An 8,553-nucleotide genomic window follows, 5' to 3' on the forward strand; every position below is an offset into this window, starting at 1 on the left:
ATTTCTGGGCCTTAAGTAGGAGGACCATTTTCTGTTAAGCTTAGAAACTCTAAGCTTTCACACTGGCTTAGAAACAGCTTTGCCCTAGTACACAGGCATAGGCAAAATCAATGCCTTACTTGCTTGACTCTCAGCTGTGACTATGTGAATGGAATCATAGTTTGTCTCATAAACTTGTCAGAGCCACTGACATAACACAAAAGAACAAAAACCACTAAGGATAACTATGCTGTGCATGTAAAATACCTTGACTGGATTCCCTACCTTTTGACAAAAGTCCAAATAGATGGACACAGAGTGCTTATTGCTAACTAAAAAGTGCTTAATTTGCTTAACTATCTGCTAGGTTGCTTCTTTTAAAATGTTAATCACCCTAAATCATTACAAACTGTTTTTAAACTGCTTTTATTGGTTTGTTTCTAATTAGTTGAAGACAGAAATTAACTTTAAAGAAAGTTTATCTTGTTTGTAAATGAAAGAGGTTTCATTAGAATTTTGAGGCTCATGAAATGAAAGATTAGTGACCAGATTTAAGCGACTCTTCAGGCTACCTCAAATCACGATGAAATACATAACACAGTGTGCTTACCTCTGCAATGTAAGCCCTCCTCTTTCCCAACAAAAGAACCATCAAACTGTTTTCCTAAACAAAAAACCAAAACCAAAACAAAACTAATACCCACCCTGAGAGAAATTCATGTTTTACTCTAAAACAAAGCAGCGTCAACTTTCAAACTGGCAATGTTTTCAAATATTGCATGCTTACTGAAACAAAAAGAATAGAATAAAGTGCACAAATTACAAAGAGTAGAAGAGGAATTAGACTTTAGACTTTTCTTTATGAAGATGTATGACTTTTAGTAAATCACTAACCATTCTAATTTCACTTTCCCATCCATACAATAAATATATTTTGTCAACCAGTTATGAGCTGCTTTGATTATACAAAGATTTAAAAAGGAAACTCTTTACCAAAAGAAGGTTGATACATAATGTTTACAGAAACAAAATGGATTATACTTGAGATTCTTTACAGAATCTTCAATCTCTGGTGTTTAAAGAAGACATATTCTTGCTCATTGAGGAATGGAAAGAAGGGAGTAGAAACGGAGTATGTGATTCATGCTTCCAATAGCAAGTAGCACATAAGCACAGCGCTCATTGATACAATGTCACTCTAGTCTTACCTAATTTGGTAATTTGAAGACCATTCATCTTTTTCTACAGGAAAAATTAAGTTCAAAATTACAATGAAATAAAACAGAGATAATATATTTCTTTGTTATTTTTCTTTCTTTTTTTGTGAGGAAGATTGGCCCTGAGCTAAGATCTCTGCCAATCTTCCTTTATTTTATGTGGGATACCACCACAGCATGACTTAATGAGCTGTGTCAGGTCTGTGACCAGGATCAGAACCTGAGAACCCCGGGCCGCTGAAGCGCAGCATGCATACTTAATCACTATGCCACCAGGTCGGCACCTAATTTCCTATTTAATGTTATTACTAAACAGGAAAAAAGGTAGAGAGGATATTGTGGAAATGGTGAGGAAAAATTAAGACATCTTCTATAACGACTAGAAATAAATTGTGAGAGAAGACTCAAATTTCTTTCACCATGTTAAGGGAAAAAAAGGATAAAAAAGCTGCTGCTAGAAATATTTTAATTAAACATACAGAAACTCTCTGACCTGTGACCACATGCACAGCCTAATACAGTTTCTGATCAAAACTTTCTCCTACTAAGGTTTTACTCAGAGTAAGTGTAACATGTTTATTCCTCAAGCTAGAAGCTAAAGGGTTCATCATGGGAACCATACTGGTGTAAAAGACAGAAGAGATTTTTCTCTCATCACTAAACACAGTAGAAGATGGTTTGAGTTATGTACACACGCATGATCCAAAGAAGAGAGAAACAGCAATTACGTGGGAACTGCGGGTACCAAAGACTTTGGACCTGCCCTCTATGGAGCTGATGTGGAGGATGCTGGAGAGGATGAAACCATAAGAGATAAAGATGGTGGGACTGGGTACCATGACATAGATGCCCACCACAATAAAAACAACCAGCTCATTGACATAGGCGTCTTTGCAGGAGAGTTGGAGTAGAGGGAGAATGTCACACTGGGGTTTGCCTCACAGAAGGCGGTATCAGCATACATCCAGTGTGGGCCATGGCACCAGAAAACGCCATCAAGGATGAACTAAGCGTGAAGCTGGAACACATTTTAGGAGATATGGTAACATTATACAGAAGATGCTTACAGATGGCCACATTGCATGATAGGCAGTTGATGTCAGCACATAGCATTTGGAAATACCAAAAAAAGTCAAAATACAAAACTGGGTCATGCACCTCACGTAGGAAATAATATTCTTCCTGGATATGAAGTCAATCAACATTCTGGGTTAAGAACAGAAGAATAAAAGAAATCTATGAAGGACAAATTGAAGAGGAAAAAGTACATGGGAGTATGTAGGTGTGAATTCATCCAAATTTAAATTACCAAGCCCAAGTTTCCCAACTCAGTGACCATACGCATTACTAGAAACAGGAAGAAGAAGGGGGTTGAAAAACTGGCTGGTCTGCTAATCCCATCAAAATGACTTCTCCCACAAAAGAACCATTTCTAGCAGCCTTTCTTCTCTAAGGGAATCTGTGGACACAGGAGGAAAAAGTCACACAGAGAACAAATCAACTCTTCCTACAATATCTCCTATCATAAGAGTGGAGTGTGGAGTGGAAGACTTGAGATTAGCTCAGGCTCAACCCAGAGAAGCTGCTTTAAGATTATTATGAAACTGAGTGACAAGGACTTCCCCTTAAAAGAATCTTTATGAGATAAATTAAAACAAAGAGCATCAAAACTTCACCTTACAGCGGGAAAGCTGCTGCTTCCATACAATAATATTGCTGGGAAAACCAAAGGAAAAGGGAGAAGTTTGTACCTGAATCAGAATCATCCTGCTCTCTTCTCAGCATTTCTTCACTCACTTGAACCTTCTCCTAACCAGTAATATTGGAGACAGCGACTCTAGCTACCTGGTGCTGTCCACGAATGCAGATTAGAATTGCTGGGGTGGAAATGAAAGCAATGTTTCTAATCCGAAAATAAGAGACCAGAGTCTTGGAGAGGTTAAGTTACTGACCCATGCCACACAGCAATAGCCATAAATCTAGACGCACGAGAGTTCCATCCACGGAGAGGGAACTTATTGACTGATATCATGCATCCTTCGAGGCCCATAATATCTCTGATCATTCTTGTGGCCCCCTCAAGAGGTACTTTCATCAATTTTGCTTGAGGCTCAGGCCTGCAAATACAGCAAAGAAAGTACCATATCTTAGATCCTTGGGCTTCCATCTCAAAGGGAGAAACATTAATATAAATGGAATTCAAAAACTCACTCTTCTTAGGCCAGAAAACCTTGGTGATTCTTTATCATTATAATTACCCCCATGGTTGTGGAAGTTTAATTTCAGGCTCTGAAGTCTGGTTGCTTTTGTTCTAAGAGGCCACACTCCACAAGTAATTTCTGATTTGCCTTGGAAATCTTTCAGAAGTATAGACCATAATTTCTGATTATGGCTTTCACTCCTCCCAAGCATCAGACAAATATAAACAATCTTTCTTATTACCATTTTTACTACTTGGAAAGACACAGAAAATTTAATGGAGTGTAATGATGTAATGCACGAGGTTATAAACAGGGCAAAGGCTTCCTCAGTCTCTTCCCCAGAGAACAGTTTCTAGGTGTAACAGAGCAATCGAGGAGTGTGATTACATTCAGAACCATGATCTATCTTTAGTTCCTTAAGGACCCAAAATTTTACTCAAGTTTTCCCTTCACTACAGGGATTGTACATGTCCCAAGGAAGAGCCAAAAATAAACTCCAATTTACCATTCAGCAAGAAGGTTTAAGAGGAAGCCCTGGACCCTCCTACCTTCATGAACATGTTGATTCAAAAATGGTTCATGTACAGATACCATTTGTAAGAATTCAAGATACTAGTTAAGGGGTCCTGCACCCAGTTCTAGTGTGAATCAGTCATATTGAAACTGTCAGAGAAACTCAAGTTATCCTCTTGTCATAACACTTATCTTTGCACAGCACCTTGTGACTGGATCAAAATCCTTTATTTCCTAGCTTCTCACTGGGGAGGGAAAGAGGTGCTTATGCATCCAATGCCCCCAAATTTTGAGGGGCTGTCTAGAAGACTATCTTCTGTATAGCCTGTCTCAGAAAGCTGAGGGACAAGGGACACAGCATAGTTTAGCTGCCCAGGGTGACAGAGAACCAAGATGGTGGTTTGGGCTAGAAGTCATCATAGTCCCTCCCTCTGGCTCAGTACAGAGGTGGCAATTGAAAACCCGTTTCCTCCAGCTCCTCCCTAGTGAAAGAGGAAGTTGCGCCATGCATGAAGGACCCAGTTTATATGAGGGTGACCTGAAGAATTGGCTTCAGTCTTGCTTGTTTTACAATACTGTTGTGACCTGGCCTACTCTGGATGCCTGGGGGGACAATAAGATAGAAAAAAGTGGGCTGGACAAATACAAAAGTTGAGAGGCCTCTAGAGTCTCTATAGACAAGCTCTTTGCTCTGGATCTTAACCAGCACAAGGTCAGTCCATGAAGATAAGGACAGGTGACTCTTTTGTCTAATGTGCAGACACTAATGCAGAGAGTCCATGCAAATGAGAACACACCAAAATAAATTCCAAAAAGGAACAAGATAAATCTCCACAAAGTGACCATAATTCAGTGGAAATAAGTGATTTACCAAACAGAGAATCCAAAATACCTATCATATTGATGTAGACTGTAGTCAGAGAAAAATACAAAAACAAAGTGAAACTGCCAACGAAGAGACAGAAAACTTAAAAATACTAAATAGAGACCATGGCAATGAAGAATACAGTAACTTAACTGAAAAATTTACTAAAGGGGTTCAACAGCAAACTAAATCTAACCAAATAAAAGATAATTGAATTTGAAAAAAAGGTTACTGAAAATTGTTCAGTCAGAGAGGCAGAACAAAAAAAGAATGAAAAATCGTGAAGAAAGTTTAAGGGACTTATTGGACACTATCAAGCGGATCAATATGTACATTATATAAACCGCAGTAGTAAAAGAGAGTGAGAAGGAAATCGAAAGCTTATTAGAAGAGAAAAGGCTGAAAAATTCCCAAATCATGGCAACTTCCCATTACCGTGACCTATTTATAGAAAGATAAATCCCACAGTAATTCCCCTATGAATATATACATGTGGAGACCAAGGTTCAACTACTTATTCACTCCTCACTTATGTGAGCCAGCCTGACTTCTACCTTCAGACTCAGGTCTATCCTGATTTCCAGGAACAACGCTTATCCAGGAAGGTGAGATGTGAATACTCTAACCCAATATCCTAGCACTCACCAGAAATTTACTTATTGCTCAGTCATCTCTAAACTTGAATTACAATTGTGATATCTGGTTCTGGTTCAATCACTGTGTTTTATAATTCCTTTGATAACTGATGCACAGTACTTTCTCCATGCCTAAATATATCCATATTTATATATTTCAATTTTCTTCATCACAGATATCAAAAATGACACCTGAAGATCTTCAAAGAAAAACATTGTGAAGAAAGTAGAAAGGGTGAAGAAAGTGAAATTATATAATGTGGAATGAGAACTATACCATCTTTATAGTCACCTAAGTAATAATTTTGACATATAACCTATGACAAATGGATACAATGGGATTGTGCATTGACTTTCCTCCTCCCACAGACACTGGTGGAAGCTCTTCACTGAGTCTAGGAAAGGAATGGTTTCTACCCTGGACACGTCTGCTCTGAATTACTCCGTACATTACTCCACCTCTGCTCGCCTCTTCTGGGTGAGCCTTTCCCTACTAGGAGGACTGTATACCAGGGCTTTTATTCTTGTTATATTTGCATATAGACTTTTATATGCAAATCTGTATTTGCTTATAGATTAGTTTAATATTTAATTTAAGTAGAGGTATAAGTGAAGGTTTTTAATCTTATTTTATTGTGAAATTTAAATATATATGTCTACAAAATGTACGTCAACCGGTATATAAAACCAACAACTTGTAACAACCATGCAGATCTAAAAGAGAACATTGCCAGCACCCCAGAGCCCTCTAGGTGTCCCTATTTGATAGTAGCTCCATTGATTCTTCCATTCTTCATCTTGACTCTTGCAATCACTGTCCAGCTTTTCTTTATACCTTCATCACTTAAGTAGGGCCTCATGGCCATCTGCATCCAGAAAGCAGAAGGAGGAAGAGAGTGTGGAATTGATCATTATAGTCTACTCCTATGTAGTCCCATTTGCTGTATAGGCCAGTATAAAATAAGAACATATTCACACATTCTAAATTAGAGAATAGAGCCATAAAATATAAAATATGAAAAACAATTTCTTGACATTTTTCTTATTTTAGCATTTGCTTTTATTTGTCTTCAATGTTTTTTTATTCACTGAAACCATTGTTCAAGTTTCACTGATATTTAAAATTATGGTGAATTTTGTATAATAATAATAACAAATATCCTGAGAGATTTAGAATCAAAACGCCTAAATCCTAATCTCAGATGGAGCATTAAAATGTTGTGATTTGTAGTAAACCATAAATACATCTCAGCAGCAGTTTCATCTATTAGATACAAGCTAATATTCTCTCTCCTGAGTATCCTATATTACCTCCCTGGGGAATACATACATTGACACATGTGACATTGCAGAAAACACAGAAGCACTGTAAGAGTAATTATAACACTCACCATATAACATAGATGTTATCTTAATATTTTATTAATCTCTACCTTATTATTTAAAGTGATTTAATTTAACTTTAGTCAGAGACAGACTGTAAACAGCCCAGGTGATTCTCCCAGCTCTCCCACTCACTAAGATGAGAGTCTCTGTCTCTGAATGTAAAATACCCCCGTAACTGCATGTGATTTTACTGTGTAAAAGGAGCATATTTTGAATGACAAAGCCCTACCTATAAACCAACCACTTCATCCAGTGTTCTGATGATAATACAATGAAATGTCCTAATGCTCAAATCAAAACCAACTATGTCATACTCAGGGAAAAATCCCACATCTGACCCCAACATGGACATTAATTCAATAAAATAATTTTAAGAAGTAATTTTAACTGTATATAGAATCTATCTATATGCAGCATGTAGCTCAACTCTGTTGCATAATGAAAAACTACATTTGCCTCTTTCTCTTACCATGACTTATTTATGCTTGTGAAATATATCCCAATGCTACACATTGCTAGGCACTTATAGGTGCAAAATGCTCGTGTCCATGTGTGTGAGGCAGAAAGATCGGTGAACAGATTTAACACATAGTTTTGGCCACCCCAAATAGTGACAAAATGTATAACAGAATGGATGCACTTCTGCAATGTCTACAAAGGTTCCCAAACAGCACATACGTTATCTACTTATCAACATACACTTTTTTTCACTAAAGAAGGCAATTTTCTCAAAATTACTGTTATTTGTCAGACGAGTAAAAGAAAAGCAGAGGGAAAACTCCAACCAAGAACAAGTATTTTATATAAATAGAACTTGTCAAGGGAAAGTTGATATGCTGATATTAAGATCGGGGATGTGGTGAGTGATCATCCAAAACCATAAGTCAAAAATTTAACAATGCTGAACATCTAAAAGACAAACAAGCCAACAATCCAGTTATGCTAAATTTCACAATAACTAAATGATGGGGAGACTAGAAAATTAGTAAAATAGTAATATTACTAAAGTTATCTTAGAAAAATTTAAATTATCACATGATTAAAGATAAGGATATTTTTGAGTAGTCACTTTTTGTCTTTATCAAACGAAAAATAAATCCAACATCCTATTACAGAAAAGAAATGGTCATAATTAGGTTTATTCACTAAATGTTCCTTTCAAGTTTTCATTGTTTTCGCAGATACAATTTCATGGCTTTGTATCTTAAAATACATAAGTGAGTTGCATAAGATAGACAACAAGAACAGGAGTTATTTACCTGTTCTCAGGTCCTCCAACTTTTTTGGTTTATTTTCTTTAATGTCAAATGACTTAAGCTTTTATCCTAACCTGAGAAACCCTGTGATCTCCATAATATTTTAAAGGCCTTCCAGAATGAGAAGAGAGTCATAGATAGGGCTTTCTTTTTCCCATCATTTTAATTTCTTTTTGTTTTTTGATGAGGAAGATTAGCTCTGAGCTAACATCTGTTGCCAATCTTCCTCTTTTTGTACATGAGCCTCCCCCACAGCATGGCCACTGACAAGTGGCGTAGGTCTGCTCCCTGGAACTGACCTTGGGCTACTGAAACTGACTGCACCAAACTTAACCACTGGGCCACTGGAGCTGTCCTGCAATATTTTAAATTTTTCATTGCTTCATTGTAACTTAAATTTTGATTACCACATACAGTTCTACTTCCTGAAGTTCTTGTCCTTTCTTGCTGGTTCCATCCAAATATCATCACCAATTTTTGCCTTCATTCCCCGAAACACTG

General features: G+C 37.1%; 1 pseudogene; it reads right to left on the minus strand.

Moving 5' to 3' along the window:
- Positions 1 to 1,708: 1,708 nt before the first annotated feature.
- On the minus strand, positions 1,709 to 3,460 carry LOC124225603 (olfactory receptor 8B3-like; annotated as a pseudogene).
- Between the last annotated feature and the right edge of the window lie 5,093 nt (positions 3,461 to 8,553).

The sequence above is a fragment of the Equus quagga genome, chromosome 14 (assembly GCF_021613505.1).
Source record: "Equus quagga isolate Etosha38 chromosome 14, UCLA_HA_Equagga_1.0, whole genome shotgun sequence".
NCBI classification, from domain to species: Eukaryota; Metazoa; Chordata; class Mammalia; order Perissodactyla; family Equidae; genus Equus; species Equus quagga.